Source organism: Fundulus heteroclitus, chromosome 21, assembly GCF_011125445.2.
Source record: "Fundulus heteroclitus isolate FHET01 chromosome 21, MU-UCD_Fhet_4.1, whole genome shotgun sequence".
In the NCBI taxonomy this organism is placed as follows: Eukaryota; Metazoa; Chordata; class Actinopteri; order Cyprinodontiformes; family Fundulidae; genus Fundulus; species Fundulus heteroclitus.
The window spans coordinates 13,043,272-13,067,565 of NC_046381.1; positions in this window are offsets into that span (position 1 = coordinate 13,043,272).

A 24,294-nucleotide genomic window follows, 5' to 3' on the forward strand; every position below is an offset into this window, starting at 1 on the left:
CCGCAAAGGAAAATTAGGGTAGAAATAAACGACTGTCCTCGCCTTTCCCTCTCCTCCATCCCGTGTGAGGCTAGGATAGATTTTGAGGCCGACATGAGAGAATAGTCAACAATACCCTCAGTGACATCAAAGGCCCAGACAGTGGTGCTGAGGAAGCCCACAGAGGGGCCAAAAAATAAAGAGCGCCAAAGCCTGCATTTCTCTTCGAGAACTCTTCCTTCAGTCGTGCTGCCGTTGCAGGTCTTCAGAGTGAAGACCTGCAACAGCAGCACAAGCTTTATCTGAGCTTTATCTGTGCGGCAAATGGTTTTCTGCCACCCATAGGGTTAACATCAGCCCGGGAGATAACGAGACATCTTATAATGCAAAAAATACGGTAAAGTCTTGCCATTTTTAATTGTGAAAAACCCCACTGTTCACTTTGAATGTCTTAAATACATTTTCATGTTTCATGTAGCATGTTTTAGTCTATGGAAACTAATCTCTTCTAGGCATTTAGAAATGTCTGTAGTACGACTCCAGAATGTAAATTTAACAGCAGCTCGCTTTGTTCATCTCTCGTCACAATGCAAGCCTCCATACTTAACAGCTTTGATCAACACGCAGCGTTTTCTTAAAGGTCTCAAAGTGATCAAGGATGCGATTTAACATACGACGAAAGGGGTTCCTGTCAACAGGAAAATGAAACATCACTCAAAAAGCAGAAATCCAACAGTGAGAGACATCTTTGCCTCGTGTTCTTCTGCTGCTCATTTATAATCATCAACATTCTGAAATAATCAAGAACTACACCACAACAATAAACAGTGCTTGGTGTTAAAAATCAGAAACTGATGTTTCCCAGGTTCTGACATTGTCTGAAATGTCTTCCTGCATCCATAATAAATGGCATTCAGCACTCATGCCATCTGTCCTTAATGAGTCCATTTTCTCTCGGAGCCATTTCCATACTGTATTGTGCATTGCCTTACATGCATTTGCATAATTGTTCAAAGATTTTGCGCCAAAATAGATATCCATGCTGGGAGTGAATGTGAGAGGATGAAGCCGAGAGGAGAACAGAGGAGGCAGAGGGAAGATGTTTGTGGAAAATTGTGCGGGGAAAATCCATTTCTTTTTTTCTCCTCCTCCTCTAAGCCCCACGGTAACCTAATCAGGAGTTGCTTTATCTGCTAATCCACATTTAAACTTTAACCTGTAGGGGGGCTCTTTGTGTTAGTTAATGTAAGCATAAAAGCAGAGGCTGGCCTGAATGACTAATCAGATCCATCACATGTTGTAAGACTAAACAGCTTTTTTTTTAAAAAAAAAAAGGAATCAAAATTAGCGTGACTTCCATCTAAGAGGAATCCGGGTAAACTTTTAATCAAACAATAGACATATAACAACGGGGGAAAAAAAGAATAAATTGAGGCAACTTCTGAATCAGCTCAGCTGTCTGAGGCCAGAAAGAAGCTGGATCATTCTGGGAATGAAAGTAGGAGGGGAAAAAAAAGGGGACGAACCTCAGCATGCACGTCGGAAATGAAATGGACTGACAGGCTTGTAACGGGAACAAATGCTGGAAATTTAATAAAAGGTAATTTGAGGGGGAAATCCTTAAAGGCCCACAGGAGTTGGAATGACAAATGACAGCCATGACAGATGACATATTAGGCTTTTAATATTTCAGTATATAAAGACAATTAGAAGTTTGAGCTGAAAAGAGGAGCATAAATGAGATCACCTAACAACAATGGTTAATTCATGGCTCCATTTCCAATGCATCAGCTGCCGGAGATGCCAGCTGAACGGGGGGGAGAAAAAACGGGCGCTTTAAACCTTGCGCTGGTACAATAAAAAGCAAACCCGATGTATTTATGGAATAATTTGTTTAATGTCACTCCATCAACATAAGCGATGAATATTTATAAAGGCCCAGAAATGGTGCATTATTTACAGTGACTTAAGTACTCCTGGTTGGATTCTTGAAGTCAATTACCTGTCACAACTGCTCCGTTTTAAATGTTACGATTCACACGAGACATCAAGAGAATTTGTGACACCCCCCCCTCTCTCTCTCTCTTTTGTCGCTGCTTCTTTTCACAGCATTAAACATCTGTTGACAGAGCTCAGGTTCACCCCTCCGGGACCGGCGCTTGAATTTGTTTTCCCTCAGTTGCACGAGTCAACACACCAAAATACGAGTCGGTGGCACAACAGTCACATATGGGGACCCAGGTGCGGCGCACGTAGTGTTTAAATTAATTTGTTGATGCTTAAATGGCTCTTTTATTTATTCTAAACAAATTCATCAAATCACTCGGGTATTTTTGGGTTGATTGCCGGTTACAGTCTTGCACCACACAGGTTTTTTTCTGAAATAATTTGCAAACAGGTTGCGGTGATTATGGGGTTGGAAAGTCTTTCAGATGATTTATCCCGATAATTCATCAGAATACTTGATTGTCAAGAGAAATAACCTGATACGCAGTGGAAATAAGGATGGGTTTGTACAAAATTGGGGTTCAAAATGGCCATTCTAAAAACCTACAGAAAGCCTGAAGAATTATTAGCCGAGAAAAATTGGATGAAACACCCGCCTGCCTGGAAAAAAGGACCAAAAGGCGAGAGGGACGGCTCGAGACTATTGCACATTACTACATTAGCAACTCGACAGCAGCAAAAGGTGTGTTGTTTTTTTAGGAATGCAGCTTATGATTCCTGTAGAAGAGGTAGATGTAGTCCAAGAACTGTAGCATAAATGCTCTCCAATCACCAGATTTTTTTGTTCCCTCTTTTAATGAAAACGTTAAAGAAAAGACAGATGATGGGTGAAACAGGAATTCAGTTTTCCCTTTAGTGGGACAGTGTCTGTAGAAAGAAAATAAGAAATGCTTATTTAATGGCATTCTTGTAGTGAGGCCATGAACAATTGTTTTGTTTGTTGTTTTTTTCTAACTTCCAGACAGAATCTTTTCCTTCCTTTCAAACTTCCATTCCTACCTACTAGCTAAGAAATCTGGTTCCTTCAGAGCCAAACGTATAAGCCTGCGTGGACGTGTTTAGTTTGAAAAACGTGACGATATGTCGAGTGTGACTCTTGAAGTAATTGCTATTTTTGGAAAATCTAATATGCATAAAAAGAATAATTCCTGCTTCTTCAAACAGACCCTGTCAACATGCGACTGTCTGGATGGTCCCAACAGTCGTGCAGGTAATTAGCTCTCTGTATGAGACAGGTTAAAAAGCAGGGGAACGCACTCAAGGTGATAATCATTTTCATTTTAATAAAGTTTGCTGCTCCCATGAAATGTATGTGTAAAGTCTATTTTTATGGATCACACACACTCGCTGAATACTAAGTAAGACTGGGCACCTTCAAGACGGAGCTTCATTCTCGCTCCCTCCCAAGATCCAAGCACATGAAAGAGCTCTGAATCCCCTGCTCCACTTGTTCTGTTATTGTCTTGTTTCTGCCAAGGTCCCTGAAGCTCTTCTGTAGGATCTAACTCCATCTAGTGGCAAAGCAAGCGTTCTTCAGCGGGCACACAGCCTCAAACTAAACTTGCAGCTGTGTCCACGACACTGAAGTCAAACTATTTTAAAAATGCATCCCACATCTGATGGCATACTTTTCCAGCTCTTGTTTTCTTTGCATTTTCTTTAGGCAAGTGGATCTACTATGGCCGTGTTTCTGAAGGCCTGCCCTGCCAGAGAATCTGGGGCCATAAAACAAATTTTGAAGCTGAACACTCAGCGCCTGATAATAAAAGAAGCCATCTCAGGGGATATGTAATCTTTGTACAACCACCAAAGCTCATTATTACCATAATTCCACAATAAAGTTGTCTCTGTCATATTAATATTGCCCACTTTTTTTTTTTTTTTTTTTTGAATTCTAATGAAGTTGTCTGGTCCGTTTTCATTTAGCAGATTATGGCATGTAACGAAACAATAAAAAAGACAGAAGCTTTGCCAATGTAATCACACAATTTACAACCAATCACCCGACTTATATGACAGGCCAATTTCCACACTTATTAAGCCTTCCGACACACTTCAAATAATCGTCTTAGCTTTTTTTTTTTTTTTTTTGGAGGAAATTAGCCCAATTTCTGCCAGACATTCATGAATCAATGTAGCAGACCTTTGTAAGTAATTGGTAATATCTCTATTACCGCCCGGAAGCAGCCGGGGGCTATAGCTGTAAGTCAAATCCTGCTCCCTGCTTGGCCTTCCATACGGCACACCTCAACTTTTTTTTTTTTTTTTAAATCTGAACTTAGCTTTAAATTTCTCTAAAGAATGTAGTCCTAAATTTTTCTCAGAGAGAAAAGAAGACATTAAATGCTTTACTGTTATGTGGGTAAAAAGCAAGTTAAAGGCCTCTTCTCCGGCCATGACCGAGGAAAGCTTCCCCATTTGTTCTCCAGCTGCCATGTTTAGCACCGTTTTGCCCTCGCGCCACTGGTAAACAGCCGAAGCAGGGAGCAGAACAACCTAGGGTGCCGTAACCCGCCGCCACAAAACGAGGCCTCTCTCTGGGAGCAACGGAGAGCAGAAACGCGAGGCACTCGGCTCGTCGGCCCCCCTCCGGTGAGGAATGCACACACAGCCACCGGTTTCTGCTAGGGGTTATGCCACATCCCAGTACTTTTATCTTTAACCCCTGACCCCCGGCACATCTGGAAACATAGTTGAGAGTCAGACACGAGGAAATGTTCTTTCTCTCCGCACTCGCCGCGATGGTGGAAAGGGTCGCTTCTGAGTTTCTCCCGCAGCACCGTGGGTATGGCTCTCTTTTGTCAAAGCAGAGATGCTTAATGGCCGCACCAGCTAGGAACTCTGGGAAACAACACGGGTAAAGGGAGCGCCGGTCGCAGAGACGGTGGGAAAACACAATTGTTCTTGTAGACAGGGTTGGCTTTCGAGACTCGGAGGCAGATATAAACGTCTCAGCTGTAGATGGACGTCTTTGAAGTCCGTGACGGTGATGTGAACACTGAGCCGGAGCCAGTTAAAACATGTCCATGCTGGATGTTGGGAAGCCACACACGGAGAAACTCTTTTTTTTTTCTCTTTGTGGGATCAATTGTTTCCAATCAGCTCTTTATTAGGTATTATTCTCCTGCCTTTTGCTCAGTGGTATAAGCCGGCACACTCTTTTCTTTTCAGCATTTGATGGCTTCATGTAGATTAACTTTCTTTGTGCATGGACTAAAATGACATACGGTAAATGTTATTTTTGTAAAATACAGTCAGCTGGTGGTGATTGAACAGACTCGGTACGTTTGACCGCATGAGTCAGTATGAAAGTTTGTCAAGAACACAAAAATATTCCAACTCCTAACTTTATCAATAAAAACAGCTATTAACTGGAAACTGTTCAGGTTGTAATTGATGTTTATCTTGAGTTATCAGTACAAAGATGCTGGAAGTTTTTTGTGAACGTTTAAACAAAGATTTTCTCAGTAAGAGTCCTCCACATTTCATCATGCCGGCAGTATTTGCCCAGTGGATAATGCAAACATTCTCTAGCGTTTGTCAGATTGTGTGAGCCTTTCTTGTTTATCAGGAGACTTTGCAAATCTTCTATGACTTTGGGGTCTGAACTCAGCTAGGCCATTTCAAAACTTCAATTTTCTGCTCATGTAGTAATTTCTGGGAGTATTTGGATTTATTCTGGAATTCACTATGATGCCGCAAAATAAAATCCCTCTTCATCTTGTTGGGCCAAAACTGACTGGTATTGAAAACTATTCATACCTTCATCCAACTTCATAATGAACAGTTTCATCTGAAATAAAGACACGCAGAGCCTGATACTGCCACCACATTGTTTAACTACAGGTATGGAGTTTTTTTATTGCAATCTTACTTCTTATCCATATTACAGTTATTGTTACAGTTATTTTGCAGCATTGTATAATCCTGCTGCCATCAGATTGTAACCACAACTGTAACTGCAACTGTAATCCTCTGCCTTATTTCTTTTTGTATTTTATTTTATTTATTTTTTCTTCTACTTACCTACTCCTTTTTGATCCATGGTATAACGAGGACACACCGTATATATATGATGCACCTCGTCCTACTTGACATCTTCTTCCTATGATTACTGATTACTGAGCCGATGTGACATGTGAATTTCTCCAATGTGAGATCAATAAAGCCTATCTTATCTTATCTTATCTTATCCTAGACATATGGAGAAAATTTAATTGTTACTTTTTTTTAGTGGACCCATAATTTATTTGGACCAAACAGGATTATCAGTATGAACACAGTAATTCACTATCTGACCACATAAAGGTTGGTCATCTATACGGTTAGGTTTCCTGATTGAGATGCAGCTCCGTTTTGTTGGCTTCTTGCTCCTCTGCCTATGGTTTGGGTGATATCGTCTTCACCGGGGACAGATTCCAGACCTTGCCGGTCTGGATCAGTACATATCCCCACACAACGCTGTAGAAGACAGTTCCTCTGACCAGCACACCTGTGTCATGCTGAGTGTGGATGGTCTGAGGGGCTGTGGATCCATACATCTGCTGCTACCATAGCCTGACCACTGAGGCTGGCTGCGGATTTTGCCATCAGGTACATGTTGTATGGCCTGGCGTCTTCAGATACCCATGAAAAAGCATTGTTACACAGTCAGGGTCACCGAGTTCGTATTGTTGTTGGATTTAGAACCCAACCAATACTTGTTAGAAACTCCTGCAGCTGCTTCAGTTTATCTCTCTGCCTCTTGGCAGCCTCCGTTACTGGTTTCTCTTCTGCCTTGGTTCATTTTACAGAAACCTACCGTTTTCTAATTTCACCGTTGTCCAATATTGTCTTTTGTCATTGATGACTGTCTTCACTGTACCAAGGCATAGAAATAATGCTGCACGTGGAAGGTGTTGTACCCATTTCCTGATTGATCCCTTTTTATATAATTAGATCCTTGTAACCAAATGTAGCCTCTCCACAAAAACTATGGTTTTCCCTAAATTTTGAAAATGTTGAAAGGTCTGGTAAAATCAGATTTTGAAGAAAGTATTAGTTTAACAATGTTCGCAGAGGGTTATGTAGACTTCCGAAAGCAATTATATGTACATGTCCTTTATGTTTATCATCTCACTGTCTTATTTGAACTTTGAAGACAACAGCTTAGCAACTATATGAAACTTAGCCTCCTTCTGGTAAAATAAATAAATGTATTTAATGAGAAATGAAATTTGTATGTATGTCTTCTGGCACCACGCACAGTTGCAGCTTGTCACCCCAAAGCATTCTCTGACAAATTGCTCACACACAGAACTATGGGTTGTGTTTTTAATTTTTTTTTGTCTGCAATGTAAAATCTCAATAATCAGTGATAAAACAAAATATGCATTTGGTGTGGCAAACACTGCCAGCAAAGATTATACAAATGTTAAAAAAAGAAGAGAGATCTAGAAAGCAATAACTGACTGAGAAATTCATAGAATTTCAGTTTGGTATAAAATGGGTCCTATTTTTTAACATGTGTGGCCCTTGCTGAGTGAAGCGGCACAGTGAAGACCATTTCACACATCTAACTACACAGTGGTGTCCTGGCTTACAGCTTTAGGGTCCATGTTCTTCAGGTTTTTCCTTCCTGCTCTGCCTCGTTAACTCTTACTTCATGATAGTGTGAAAAGATATTTCCGTGTGCCGATCTCAATCGTTTCCTTCTCCGACTCTGTTTCACAGGGGTGAAAGTTACAGAAACTAAGTGGTCTCAGGCATCTGTTTTCCCTGACATGAATTAAAAACATGTTAATCAAACAGAAAAAAAAAAATCACACATTATCAGAGTTATTATGGGAAGCAATCATGAGGCCTTTGATCGTTTGCGGAAGAGTGAAAAAAAAATGATGTTCTGTATTCAGTCTTCTCTCGTTCCTCAGATTAAAACAGAACAAGACAAGAAAGCATTATTGAAAGGGGAAAAAGGACACTTTAAGGGTTCTATCTGTGCGCCCAGATCTGCCACAATCAGAGGCTAGTTCACGCAGGCCAGACAAGAAATCTAGTAGAGCGTCTGGGAGGCAACAGATTAGAAGAGGTCACATCATGCTAATGAGAGTCATTACCAACACATGATAGCCAAATAAACTAATTGCCAGCTTATTTATGAGACAGTGTGTCCTAAATCAAAAGGTTAATTACATCTGAGACAAAGTCCTTCACTGGAAACTGACCTTTGCGGTGTTTTTCACCCCTCCTTTTGTTTTTCAATACTATTTCTATATAAAAGACAAAAAAGGCAAGATCTAGATAGAGCTGGCTGCTTGTTTATTGATAAGCTTCAGGCGCAGACCCTTGCCTGTTACTTTTTGTTGTTGTTTTTTTTCCCCTCATAAAGTGCTAGGCTGCATAATTAGCTAACATCATCAGACAAGACGTGGTGCCACCGAGGACATTATGTTTCCTGAAGTTTCTGCGCCCCGAAGCCTTCCCGCAGCCACTAAAGAATGTTTGCTCTTCTTGAAATTAGATGGATTTAATTGCTGTGGAACAGCAGCTAAAAAAAAAAAAACGCCCCGTCAATATGCACACACAAGTACTCTCATCCATAAAAAGTCTAAAATCAGGCAGCCTAATTATGCTAATAGCCGATTGTTCAGCCGTGGTGATGTGTTTACTGAGCGAGTTGATGTGTTTCCTTTTGCTTCGTCATAAGGTGGCCTGTCTGCGGGTCCTCTGTGAGATCGCTATACCTGAAGGCAAGAGGACTGCGCCCTCATCCATCCTGCCTAACCCATTACCCTTGGACAGGGAAGAAGATAAATATTGTTGCAGATGCCTAACTTTCCACAAATGAGATTTTTCAAGCCAGATTTATCAAGCCTTGGCGGGGTGTTTAAGGCTCCAAAACTTGGCCCTCGGCATGATAAAATGGCAGCACATGTTTCTGAATCACCCGCCAACATGTTATTGCCAAAGGGTTGTGATGATACTATGAAGTTTTCTTGTTTTTTTTGTTTTTTTTTTTCTTTCCTTCCGATTTTTACATCTCTGCATCATAGCCACTCTAGCTCTTATGTTATAAATTATGGAAACCTGAGAGTCTGCAAAAACAATTAATCTGTAGCTTTTTCTTTGTTTACATGTTATTTTATTGTCTAAAAGTTTTCCTAAAATAATTTTTTTTCTATCTTCCTGCCCTGTTTTATATATTAATTATTTTGCTATTGTAGTTGAAATATTCACAAACTGTCTAACATTTAGTCAAACAAAACTTTTCCTGTTTTAGCCCAGTTAAGATTACTTACAATGTTTGTACTGATGCCAAAATGATGAGAAATTAAGTTAAAGATTTTTTCTTTAATTCAGAAGTTTACATACATTAACTAGTGCTTGGTATACTCGTACTCATATTCGTCTTCTGCTTATCTGGGACTGGGTCACAAGGGCAGCAGGCTTAGCAGAGACACCCGGCCTCACTTCTCCCCAGAAACCTCGTCCAGTTCCTTTTGGGGGGGAAGCCCAAGACACTCCCAGGCCAGCAGAGAGACGTAGTCTCTCTAGCGTGTCCTGGGCCTCCTCCTAGGAACACCTCCCAAGGGAGGCGTCTAAGGGGCAATCGGAAAAAATGTGCGAGTAGCGTCCGCTGACTCCTCTCGATGTGGAGGAGCAGTGGCTCAACTCCGAGCCCCTCCCAAAGGGTCAAGCTCATCATCCAATATCTAAGGCAAGAGCCCAGCCACCCTGTGGACGAAGCTCATTTTAACCTCTTGTATCTGAGACCTCGTTCTTTCGGTGATGACCCAAATTTTGTGACCATAGGTGAGGACAGGAACATAGACCGATATGTTCCATTCTCCCCTCACTCGTGAACAAGACGCCAAGATGGTTAAATTCCTCCACTAGAGTCAGACTAATTTGGCCACATGTTTAGTTACATTGTCCATTTCAAAGAACTTCCAAGCCAGGTTCTTTAGATGTTGCTTCCGTATTTCCACATAATGTTCTTTCCTTGTGATGACACTTCTTTTGTGGAGTGCGTCAGTCCCTCCTGCAGCCAAACACTAACTTGACAGTATGCGTTTACCTCAGTAATATCAGGCATTCAAGTTCTCCCTTTTCCTTTCAAATATACCAACTGTCATTATGGCAGAACACTTTCATTTTAGATTCATCAAGCCTGGGGCATGTCTCTAAATGTTAATGTATTTTTATCTCAGAGTATATTTGCAAACTGTAATCTGTCTTTTAGTTCTTTTTGGAGTCATCCCCTCTCCCTCTCTGACTGGCCCTTAAGCCCAAGTCGGTAGTGGACTTCTTTCACTGTGGATAATGACATAGTCGCAACCATAGACATATACAAAGAATAGACCCCGCATTGACTGTCGCAGTGCACAAATTACGGCCGCCATCTTGGAGCAGTAGTCCTGAGACCAACACAAGGACACCAGAGGCGGATTCCACGGTCTTCTCAGGATTTCTCATCAACTTGTCGGTAAAACAACACACATTAATGTCATGTTGTTGCTTTATTTTTAATCTTTTACTTAAAAAAAACTAATAAAATAAAAAAGTAAACTTGGTCTTGTGGTGGGTTTTTTACACTGTTTTGTGTTTTGCTTTTTAAATCGCAGAGAGAATCAAAATCTTCATCGAGTCATGTTCACTTTAAAGATAGGGTCGATGATTTTTCCGGCAGTTTCCCCAAGTCGCTTTTCAATGACTGTGCATGCGCAAAACCGTCTTACCTTGGTTTTCCGCTCTTCAGGGGATGTGTGAAATCTCCCAAATCTACTTTCGTCTAATTTCTTTCTACTGAGGCCTTCCTCTTCTTCTCATAAACATTAACATGGTTTGCTTCTTGCGACTCTCAGCCATGTTCAAAGTCTATGGAGGAACAGCTAAGCTAACCACTAATCTAGCCACTAAACTAACCAGACACATAAACACTAGAATTGTGCTTGTGCAGCCAGCAAGCGGAAACTAGGAATGAACGAGCACGCACAGGGTGTGTAACCCTAACCCTAACCCAATTTTAGCTTTAACCTGAAAGATATCAGTCAGTCACTAAACAATGTTTTCTAACACATGTTTGTTATTTGTAATTGTGCATTGCTGATATGAAAGGATGGAAGCTCATTCTACTGGACACAAAATAGGCTTCCTGAAAGACAAGAATGTAGCCTTTCATTCTGGTAAAATGTGGATTATAATGTTAAACATGACACAATACTGGATAAGTGACAGTTCTAGTAGCTGATAGGTGCTTGTAAAACTCTGTTAAAATCTTCCCAAGATGTTTTTAGGACTATCAATGGAGAACATAATATTTTAATTGTCTGAAATATCCTATTCCCCTCTCAAAACATGGGAACAAATTAATCTAGCAAGTTTTTTTTCTGCTTATTCCTCTTTGAAGTGTCTTATAGTCTGGAAAATATGAAGGTTAGATGTTACCTTGGTGTTTAATCAGATGAACGTGGCATCTTGAGGCCTATAAAAAGATTAACCAAACTTTTGGAGGTACGCCATTCTCTTTATAATTTCTTGGATGATTTATTTTGGTCTTTCCATAACTTAATTTAAGGAAGCAGTGTGTTGCCTTCAAAGTATATTCAGTGGCAGAACTTCTTTTAAATCCAACGATTGACGGTTGACATATCAAAAGTGTACAAAGCCATGACATCATAATTTGGGCTGTCCCAAATTATTTATAGGCATAGTATTTTTAGTGGATGTTAACTTCAGAATTTGAAAAACAATATGATTAAAAACATTTTCCCTAATTAATCTTGCATTTTGCGAACAGAAATTAATTTGTTAATGATAGCAGACATAAAATTGGAATTGTTAATTGTATTAAAGCCCCAGTGTGCAAAACTCACACGCTGGTGCACCATCTAGTGGTGGGTAAATGAATTACAAACGACCTTGCTCTTCTGCATGAGATGACAACTACAGAATTTGCGGAGAGTCATAAATGTGACAATGTCAACATTACCTCCATGTATTTGGTACCAAGTGACTGCTAATAGCTACTGTCATCGTGTCAAATGGTTTTCGGCACTGTTGCCAAGTCCGCTTATTATAAACGTTGGGTTTGTTTTTTTATAAAGTCACTTGTAAATTCTGTGAGTTGCATTTTGTTTTTGTTTGTTTTTTGGGCTTGTTTCTGAATATCGCTTATTTGGGCTCTAAAATTTCATTTCAATAAACATGAGTAAAGGGACCCACTCGCGCTGCAGCGCTATGGACAAGAGTGAACCGGCCGACCATTTCAACAGAAAACGGCAAATAGAATGATCTATGGTCGTCTTTGCTTGTTTTATACTCCTGACAGCAGGTCTTCGTATAGAAGAAGGCAGGTAGGAAAAAATGACAGCTGACAAATTTGGCCACTTTTGGCTACTGAAATCAGAAATGGCGACGCAACATGGCATCTCTCAGTCGGTTCACCGACACCTATGTATTGTATGTAACACTTAAGTTCAATCAAGTTTTGATGTGACGTTATTAGACTTGCCAGACTATGTATTTATAAAAGAAATACTTGATCTTTACTAATTAAAAATCAAATTAGTTTTAATGACAATAAATTAAATGTGATGCCTTTAAAATTTTCTGTTATTTTCATGCAACAATCAAGAATGTTTTAAATATCTGCTTCAAAGCTGCAAAACACACCCTCATCATTGCACCCATCATGACCAAAAAATCTACTACTCCGTCTGCAACATACTCTCTAGATCCTACCAAAATCAAAGTCGATATTTTTAAAGGTGTACACAGTACACCGTTACAGTGTGCTTTTCTTTCTTATTTTACTGCAAGAACTACCTCTTTTTCCTTTCGCTGGCAGCGAAAGGAAAAGTAAGTAGTTCTTGCAGTAAAGGCAACAAATCTAAGCTTGCTGCTGCTGAGTCGTAGTGCCGTAAATGCCTTCAGTAGACCACCCTGCAGCAAAATGCCATATTTATATTCACTATACTTTGTTTTTGTAGAAACTGTGGTTGTAAAACACAAAAAAAGTACAAGGGCCACGGTTTCTAAGGCTAGATGTTTTCATGCAAAGATTACTAAATTCTTACTCTTCAAGCCTTATAATAAAAAACTTTTTTTCCATTTGCCACTATATGCTGCATAATTTTTTTTACATATACAGTATTTTTTTTAGAGCATGTAGCTTTTTTTCTGGTTCACTGGCAGAAATGCAGTCATGCGACTCTACACAGCAACTGAGTGTAATGTGGCACGGTTCCTGCAGTCGTGCACTTGCAAGAAGACAAACGTTACAGACACTGTAGTGGAAAAGCACGGCCTTCTTTATTACATACTGACAGAAAGGTTAATCTAGAACCAACAAGTCAAGGGTTTCCTTTGGGAAAACTTTTTCAAGCACTACAAGGCAGAATCACAAATAAACTTCTGGCTTTACATTGAGGAAAATTACTGTTTTATGGTGGCTCCAGATTCTTCCCATAGCCCACAAATATGACTGATAGGTTAGTCGGTATCTCAAATGCCCTTGGATGTGTTCGTGCATAGTTTTTTTTTTTTTTGTTACTGTTATTTTTTGGTGGGGGGTTTGTCCTGTGTGTCTTTGTGTTACCCTGTGACCAACACCCTTCAAAAATACATTATTGTATTTATGAAGGGGAATGAAAATGATACATGGATTAAATCTTTTTTTACTAATAATTTATGGTGAGCTTTTTTATGTTCTGTTGCACCTAAAAAAACAGATCCCTCCAAAAGTCACCGAAATAGTAAACAGAGTCCACCTAGGATTGGTTCAATCTCACTCTAAATCCAGCTGTTCTGTGAAGACCTCAGAGCTTATTTTTAGAGAACATTAGTAAACAAACAGCATCATGAAGACCATGACACACAGGAGACACGTCTTGTAGGGATAAAGTTGTGGAGAAACTGACAGCAGAGTTAGGTGATAAAACAGAAGTTTACTCTCTGAAAATATACCAAACAAGGAGGTCAAAGCTCAGGATAGAGATTCTGTTGACAACTATTGGTGATGCACTCCACAAATCTGGTCTTTAGAAAGAATGGCGAGAAGAAAGTCATTGTTGAGAGAAAGACATGAGAAGTCCTGTTTGTAGTTTTCCACAAGCCATGCAGGGGACACAGCAAATGTGGATAAGGTGTTCTGCCACACATTGCATTTGGCCATAATGCGAAACGCTCTGTGTGGCAGAACACTAACACTGCACACCATGCTGAAAACACCAGGCCCACTGTGAAACATGGTATTTCATGCTGTGGGGATGCATTTTACCAGCAGGGACAGGAAAGATGGTCAGATTAGGTGGGAAGATGAATCAAGCTAAGTACAGAGCAACCCTGAAAGAAAACTTATCAGAGGTTGCAAGACTTGAGGGCATTTAGTGTCCACCTTCCAGCTGGACACTAAATCCCACAGTCAGAACTATAGAGGATTGGCTTGGATGAAAGCATGTTCATGTATAACAATGAGCCAAAGTCCAGACATAAATTCAATTTAAAATAATCTGTAGAAACATGTGGAAATCCTTGTTACTGTAAAACATGTTCTCCATCCAATCTGACTGATTGGTTTTGCAAAGAATAGGTAATCATTTTCTAAGAGTAGGTAATAAGTCTCTAGATTTGCAAAGCTGGTTGAGACATTTCTAAAAATTATTGGAGAAAATAAAGTGAAAAGTGGTTATTATATCAGGGAGGCTGAATGCACATGCACTCCACACTTTTCAGATTTGTATTTATAATAAACATGCAATCAATCATTGTTTTCCTTCTGCATTACAGTTGTTTCAGCTTATGTCGGTCTATCATATAAAACTCAAAATACCTAAAACATTTTGTCAAAGAAGGTACAAATAGCATGAATGAATACTATTACATATAACTGTATATGTAACAAAATCATTTGCTAGTGGTTAGGTGGAAAATTGTGTACCAATACAGAGAAAAGTAAAATTAATTTGTTGAGCTGTACAATTTTATCTCGGTTTGATATTTCAGTATGTTTTAAGTCAGTTGAACAAAATAATAGTTACATTATAGTGATGAATTTTAAAATTAATAGATCACAAGGTTTATGCCTCTTGACTCTGAAGATCAGTCAGACAGCTAGGGGAATAAAAAGTTTACGTTATTACTGTTTTGTGTTATGTCTATCACATCTCTATTTTACTATCTTCTGTTTAATTTTTCTCTGGACTGGAGGTTGTTTTTATGTGTAAAATTTGCAAAACATTTTTTATAAAGAAACTAATAAGGAAACTTACATTCTGTCATGATCCCCAGGTCTTTGACTATTTTAGGTTCCTGGGGATTGTGCAGTTCTGTTTATAATTTGTTAATTTTTAGTACTGCTTAGTGTCTGTAGACTTGGCTTCCATCATTAGCCAGTTTGTCTGTTCATTAGTGTGTTTATTTGGTCATATCTGGTCATTCATCATGGTTTTATATTCCTGCTAGATTCTACTCTCCTCCTGTACCTGTCAGATCATTGCTCTCACTCTCCCTCAGCTCACTCACATTACACCTTACACCTGTGCTAATTGATCCACCTGCTTTCCCCTCTGTCTCCTCCTTTATTTATTCAGCCAACTAATTCACTCCCATTGTTAGGTCCTCCATTATGCTACACTTGTTCTGGTCTCTACCAAGTCATCTTCCTGATAATTTCTCACCTGCCTCCCTGTAAGTTTTAGATTTTTGTTAATTAACAAACTACCTTTGACCTCAACATGCAGCTCCTTACTTCTTGTCTGCAATTTGGTTTCTTTCCAACACTCAACAACATGACAAATTTGAGTCAATATTGCATTGGATCATTTTAATAGTACATTTTATTCAAGACGGATGATGGGAGCTGTTATTTTTGTATGTGTTGTCTCAAACAACGATCCTTGTATTTTGTAAGGGCCTTGGGTGGTGCCTAACTCCGGCAGTTGAGTGGCAGGGGACACGCAGGACAGATCCATCAAAAGGCCAAAAAAGAGACTTAAAGCAATGCCTAAAGTAACTTTGAATCCAATTAACCTCAGAGGCACATTTTTGGAGGGTGGCAAGAAACCATAGTCCCAGGAGAAAATTCACAAAACTACTCAAGGGAATTAAGCCAATTTTAAAATCAAAATCAACAACATCTAATTCTAGAGATTAAAATGAGGGAATCTTTAGAGTGCAGATAATATTTTTCCACTTAAATGACAGTGTTCTGAAAGGCTTGCCTCTTCTATTTTTTTGAAAACATGTTTGATTATGCGTGTGTGTGTGTGTGTGTGTGTGTGTGTGTGTGTGTGTGTGTGTGTGTGTGTGTGTGTGTGTCCGTGCACTTTAAAAATAGCTTTCCTCTACCCCTGAGGTCCATGTGCACATATGGTTTGTTGTATTTGTGGGAATGATTATGAGAAAAATATTGTTATAAAATAAAACAGACTACCTTTTTATCAATGCTTTGTATCCTTCTCACATGTTACGATTTTAATAAGGGGCAGTGGGAGTCGTCAAAGCAGTTTTACCACAGCAGTAATGCTGAACCGTAACATAACTATGAAAAATCATTTGAAGGAAGGGGCCAAACTATACATACTGAAACACTAACCGGGGTAAAACACCTCTCTCTCTTTGAACTTGAAACCTACACTTATTTGTGTGGCTGTGGTCTCTAGCGGTTGTTTATAAAATAAACATAAAATTTTGACTGAAGAACTTAACTCCAATATGACTAGGGAGCAAAAAACAGCTAGGAAAACTGTTTTTTCCTTTTACTTCCTCGCATAAATGTAAGAATAAAGAAATGACAAAGTGATGCAAAATCACAAAATTTTATGCTCTGCTGACAAGCAAGATGGATACTCAAACAAAGGTGTCTTCATAAAGGTGACCCCAGACGATGAGTTTCTTCATGCATATCAACACTCTCCTCTCACGCTCGAGCCAACGGGGAGCCTGGAGCGTCTGCAAATGAACGATCTGTCAGGAGGCTGTTTATATCGCCTCTCCCACTCCTTTATTTAACACTCGTGCATTAAAAGGGAAGAGCTTTTTAATTAGCTGTGGACTCTCCTATTTTAATCAACTCACAAGCGGAGTCCTGCTGTGACAACCCTGACAGGCGAAGAGTGGTGATGTTCCGACTATCCCCTCAACCTCCAAAAACATGAGAGAGGATATCAGCATTCCTGCAGTCTTTAGTTTGAAGAAGAAGAAAAAAGGCATTGCTTTTCCGCTTCTTAATTAATCATAAGTATGAATGTTTTGATATTTCAAGTGTTTGCAGCAGAAATGTATGTGAATGAAATTTTAGTATCGAGACTACTGTGCTCAGATTTATCACATTTAAAAAAAACAGTGTGGGGGGGGTGTATTGTTAAGGCTAAAGTAAGTGCAAAAAAGTAACAGTATTCCTACAGTTAAATGTAGAATCAGGTAGTACTGAAAGCAGCAGCAACATGGGTAGTAGAGGTATAATCTTTTTGTTTTGCTCTGTTAAATATTGACTCCCACCAAAAAAAAAATCCTCTGAATTCCAGTACGTCTGATTTAAATCACAAAGTTTGCTTACAAATAGACGAGCCTTGAGTTTATCTATGCAATTGCGATTGCATAGATAAACAAAGATTACATTAAATAAATAACTAAAAGCAATTAAAAAATATATAACTCTATCATAGACTTTTAAGGAGCTAGCAGTAGCGATTCCCCTAAGAACAACAATGGCACTGGCGAGATCGACTGACGTTTTTAGTCGAGGAAAATGTTTACGAGGAGCTGAACATGTTCTGGAATTTAAATCAATAAATATCTCAACTGCCTATTTTGTATTGGCAGTTAATTTCACACAATACTACTGGCAAAGCACAATTAAATGAGAAAGAAGTATCGTGGTAAATATAGTCAGCACCATGAATAAAGGTAAATAAGCATAAATAAGCACAGCTGTTGTGTTTTTATTTTTTTTTTAAAAGACCATACTGTAAGATAGTTAAGATACTCTTTTTAAAGTTCAGAGCTCAGTATTTACTGTTTTATATCCAGCAATTCTGAAGACTGCCCATTTAGTTAAGCGTTAAAGGAGCAATAAGTAAGAACTTTATGATAAAATTAATCAAAATCAGTCTCATTTGTCACCCAGGATGGAAGTAACATTCCCTATACACTCGGTCCTCTTCATCAACAACTTCTTTAAAACCTAGAAGTACGATGCAGAACACCTTTGGTGCAGTGAGTAGTCTCTGTTTACTTCCTGGTTCCTGAGCCAATCATAAAAGAGTTCCAGGGTTGCCAAACAGAGCACAGCAATTGGTATATTATGACAAAAGTATTTGCAACACAACTTACTTTGGCTGAATTGTCTTCCCCCATCATCTTAAATTTTGCTGCGCAACATCCTCGTCTCTCTTGACTTGGTAACATGTGTAACATTCTCTGAAGAAGGGGAGCTTTGTGTGTTGTTCCGATTTGAAACATGAGGTTTGGTTATTGCTTATTGCCCCTTTAAATATATTAGCACAATGACTTGTTGAGGCAGATGATCTCTTCAAACTTTGCACATCTATCTTTCGACTTCTGCTCAACACAGATCGAATATTGGGGTAAAAGATCTAGGAGGGGAAACACGGACATCCTTCTCCCCAGCAACACTATAAATCTCATTCTGGGGGATCTACTATTGTAACTGCTTGAAAAACCTCCAAAGGGAGGTTCCCTTTGGAGTTTTTTTTTTCTTCAGTTATTTTCATGCAAAAGAGTTTACCAGAGGTGCAAAACACATCACCCGACTCCTTTTGAGGCAAAATGTCACTAGTGAACCATCCAAGGATGATAGAGCTCCTCAACATATGTCTAAGGGTAATTCCAGTAAACCTACAGAGAAAGCTGATTTCTACGGCTTGTACCTGGGATCTTGGTCTTTCAGTTCTGAGCAATATTCCAAGACCAAGATGCGGATTAAAACTTAGACAAACTGGTAGATCAAGAGTTTTGCTGTTTGGCTCAGCTTTAGCAAGACAGACTGCCAATTAGTCTTTGTCTCCCGCTCCATCTTACTATCACCACTAGACATCACAATAAAAAAACTCCTCCATTTTAGGAAGAGGCATGTATCTTGGTTTATGTCTGTAATGTGTTAGCTTTAAAAAGTTGATTGATTTAAGGATACTTCATGAAGACAAGAATTGAAACTGTAGCACAAAACAAAATTTTGTATAAAGCATTTTATTTTGTACCAAATAAAGTCATATTTGAATCACATCATGCTATTTCATATTTGCAGGGTTCCTGCTCATTTTTCATGTCAAAGTCAATAAAGAAATTTCGATGATCCTGTTTTAACTATTTATTTAAAGTATAAATATAAACTTCTCCAAAACTTTTTTATATATTTCTAAAGTGGACAAGCTTTACATACAGAATGCAATATATATATATATATATATATATATATATATATATATATATATATATATATTTATACAGGCTGGAAGGCAGATGGATGGATGGATGGTTGGAATAAAGTCTGGAAAGCGAATGTTTTTCTATGCTTTTATTGAGATTCTATGCTTGACTTGACTGCTGGGGATCTTTGTGTGTGTTTAGTGTAGTTGTTCTGCAAAAATATACATGTGAACAATATACCTCTATTATCGCAATTTGCTTTTCCATTGCTTTCACTCCAGCTCCTGACTTCTGCTGTTTCTTTTATCTGTGGAGCAGCTTTATGGTCTGAACCAAAAACACCAACAAACACAGTAAAAGTCACAGGAGTGCCTCTTTTCAGTCATTTGATGTAGCTGCCATGCAGCCAGTGGGACACTTTGGATTTTCTTCTGCTTTTCAAGTAGCAGCTTTTATTTAGATGACAGGACTGAACAGATTGCACTGGCCTCACAAAAAACAAGATAAATCAAAGATGAAAACCAAAACAACTTGGAAAAATCAAAGCGGACATTTGCCAAATAATGTAATGCAATTAAAATCGAGAGAGCTGTCGCGTCCACTCCCTTCAGCCACCAGTGACATTTTGATCTTTTATTACACGTTGGAGAGTAGCCCACTGTTTGGCTATGATGTGCAATCTGCTCGCCTCTCATATTGTCATGCAAATACATTAGCTCAGGAGATGGCTTCCTCCACAGTGCTCTCCATGGACAACACTCATTAAACTAATTACACATTGAACCTAAACTGAGAGGAGCGTAATGGGCTATGTGATATTCACGAGGAACTTATGCCATTGGGAACATGCCAGTGCAAATTTATGACACCACCATTCCACACCTGCTTGAAACTCACACCCAGAGAAAACATGATATCCCTCTTTAAAAAAAAAATAGTAATTGGTCATTCAGTTGTAAAGAGTAATAGAGGGGAAAACTGGATGTTATTCTGAATTTAAAAGATTTTTTTTTCTTGTGTTTGAGCCAAAAGCATATTGAAGACATGCCATAATAACTCTTTGACAGGGATCAAATGACGTTAAAGGACACAGTGTTTTAGAGGCTCCAGGTCAAAGTGACCCTGAGTCTGCGGGTACATTCCGTACCCACAGACAAACATTTTCTTCTCTTCCTTCTTCAATTTCATATCCATGTACAAAAGTCCCAGAACATCTTTCCACATCTAATTCCAGAAAAATAAAAACCATGTGCTTTGGAGAAGGATGAGCCAAGCCCAAACACCAAAGATGCTGGTCTTGACAGTCTTAAACTTGCAAAATATAATGTGCAACATATCTGTCACTGATCATTATCAAATAAATATATTCCAAAGATTGAGACATTGTCAAAGGAATATTATATCCATCTACCCATTTTCTATAACCGTAGAATCCACTGAGTGAGAGGAAGGCGCTCATCTTGAGCAGTCGTTGGGCAAGAGGCAGGGTACACCATGGGGAAGTCAAAGAGACATTAATAATTGACAATAACATAATTACCATATACAAGAAGCAATAACTGTAATATTCTGGTTTCTGTTCGGGTTTTATTTTTGAGTCATTTTACTCTCCTGCTTTAGGTTCTCTGCTTGCTTTGAGTTTTTGTCCTGTCTGGGTTTTTATTTACTGTTAGGTTATCTGGTTTTGTCATCTGTTTTAGTCTAAGCTTTATTTTCTGTTTTAGGTTTTTTCTTTAGAGTGATTTTGTTTCTTTGTAAGTTGTGTGTGTAGTTTGTTTCTGTCCTCTTGTCTTGTCAGCTTTTTAGATTTGTCTGTTCTTGTTTTGAGCCTCAGCACTGATGTCTGGTCTAATTACCCACTCTACACACCTGCCTTACTCCACCCCTGTTGCAATCATCTCTGACCGGTTTCACCTGCTTCCACCTCCATATAAACAGTTGAGACCAGACATCAGTGCCAGGTCGTCTGTTTGAGTATGGGTGAGTCTCCTCCTGCAAGTTTCTGTTTATTGGTTTACTTTTGGATTTTTGACCCCTTGTCCCCAGAGATCTGAGCCACCCTGTTTCTGTCTGTTCCTGCCTTGTCTGCCCAACTGGACTGTTTGTTTATCTGCCCTTTTTGGATTTTGTTAATAAATATTATTTTACTGAACCTCTGCTGGTCTAGTTGAATTCTGGGTCCTCTGCTCTGATTCTTGACAATAACTACATGACACACAAATGAAGACAATGAACATATCATATTTTATTTAAAAGCTAAATCTATAAGATGTCTATATAGGTTATTTATGAGGTTTTATAACGAGATAGGGTTGCAAAACAGAGGCCTTGTTTAGTTGTAGACTATACTTTTAAAAAGTTATATACGGCACACAAAAAAAGCGCTGTGTATTTCTTACACAATCCCATAACTACAGTGACACATTGTGATGTCATTTAATTTATGTGTTTGGTCAGATTAAAGGTTTAAAGACTCCAAATGCCTGTAGGTGTTGAGCTGGGCTGAAAGAGAGCTGAAGATTAACTTATTTTTTCAGGATCACTGTACTGACTGAAGGGAAAAATGAATTAATTACTTACGATGGCCGAACCAGAGTTCGCAAATAGCGATGAGTGGTGCTCCCATAGATGTGCTATCATGTTAAGCCTGTTGCCTTCTCTGGCTGCCATGGTCTGCAAGCATGTTCTGCATGAAGGACAACCTTCTTCCTCCAAGTTCTTGCCATCCGTCCTCTTACGGTAGCCGAAGTATCCTTTTAGACAAGTGGTGATAATACTGGAGTTGCAGGCGACCTGAGATATTTGAACTCCACCTTCTCTCTGACGACACAATTTAAAAAAAAATGCTTATACGGCAAGAACGATATAACGGAGATTTTTAGTGGTTTTGAAACCGTGACTTTTTCATTTCGCCTTGACTCAACTTTATAGTACCTGGGTGAATTACAGTGAAAAACAACTTGAGAATGTAATTAACTTAATAACTGGTAATTAACTTCATAGCTTCAGTAAGTTTGTCAACTTAGGTGGGTATTTATTTGTCTCTGAGATGCAAGTCTAGGGCTTCTACAACCAGTTTAACTGAATACAAGGGCTTATTAAGGCCAACAGAATTTAGAAACAAAATATAATGCGCCTCAATTTTTCCAGTCATTTTCTGCAAAACAAATACACCGTGAGTTATTCATATGTATGTATATAAGTTTCGGATCCATAGTCACAGAAGACCGCATGGGAAATGGGTCTTAGCGCTTTTCTACTCATTTAAAACACTCAAAGCACTTTACACTATAGCCACATTCACGCAATCACAATCACTACCGTGTGCACATTTTTACACCGATGCGTATATCAGGAGGGAGCTTGGGGTTAAGTGCTTTGCCCATGCTATGCCATAAGCTGGTTGAATATGCTTATTATTATTATTAATTATAATTTGGTATTATAATTTAAATAATAAATCATTCAACTCAAAATTTCGCTATAACAAATATAGTTCAAATGGTGGTGATGTTAGCTATAAGCTTATAAGTATTTATACCACTAATGCATTAGTTAACTTTCTGTTATGAACTCATTTATGCTGGAATAAATGATCAGGTCGGACTGTTAACCGACCAGGTTTATCCAGCAGGCTGTGAGAACCCCAATGTAACTGCAATTAGAGTTTAAATCCTTATTCCTTATCACCATCCAATGATATTGTCTCTGTATTAATGTCAGATGTTAACTCCAAAGGAGGTTAGCTCTGATTTCTGAATACCCAGGCAACTGTGAATTGGACTGAACACAAAACAATGTCTATTCCGCAGTGGTTGGTTTTATTGAACCAAAAGCAATTCCCTGTTACAGTAATTCTCTGATTCAAACAACTTTGGAATTCTTACTCATTACTAAACTAAAACATGCAAATATATATGTGGAAATAAAGAACAAAACAAAAATAAACAATGGATTAAAATGAGCGGTTAGCAGATCTTAACTTAACTCAAAGTTGTTTAACACCGCCCTCGAAACATCGGCATTTCACGTATCAGCATTGACAGACAGAACAGCTTCGGGAATCTCACTGGACGCTTTGATGTCTTACACAAAGCTAGTTCAGCTAAGCTACCTACAGTCCAGATACACGTGACCCTCCCAAGATGGCTGCTACGATGACGTATGAGGGGAGGTCCTAATAACGTAACCACGCTTACGCTGATGGGACAATGCCTCGTTTCGAGAGGGGGGGGGCTAACTAGGAGTTTAAAGCAAAGCCCGCGACTTGAGCTCGGACAAAGAGATTAAACTGATAAGGAGAAGCGAAAAGAGAGAGGGGGGGGGAGCAGGGAAAAAGATGAAAAGAAATAAGGCGGTAACCCACGGCGGGGTTATTGATGAATCACAAATCAACACAGCAAATCAATTGTACAATGCATGCACATACAAAGAAAATGTTCAGCAAAGTAATTCCAACTTCGTCGTGGAATAAAAGCATTAACCAACACCTACAAAGTTCTACCGCCTGCCCAGGCACTTCTAAACACCCTGTTGGTGAGACAGAAATGAAAGGGGAAAAACCCCGTTACTTTGAGTTGCCTCGGGGCTGGTCCGGAACGCTCCGAGTGTGGCTTTCTGGACGCGCTTCGTCGAGCGCAGTTGTCCACAGGCTGCAGCGGGACGGGGAAGAAGCTGCTTCGTTTCTTCCTCCGGGTTCAACAGTCGCTTTGTTGGCCAGACAAAAGCGGGGTCCTCTTCGATCAGTGGGAGATGCGGCGTCTCTCAGTCTTTTGATCAGAGGGAATTTAAAAGTACTTATTTAAGTCGACCTCCTGTTATAAAGCAGGGAATAACCGTTGCGTCGAAAAATCTCGGTCCAGCGAGCAATCGAACACGTGGCGTGGAATCAGCTGTGCGTGTCTTCTCGGGTTGGCTAAAAGCCAGGGAAGAAGAAAG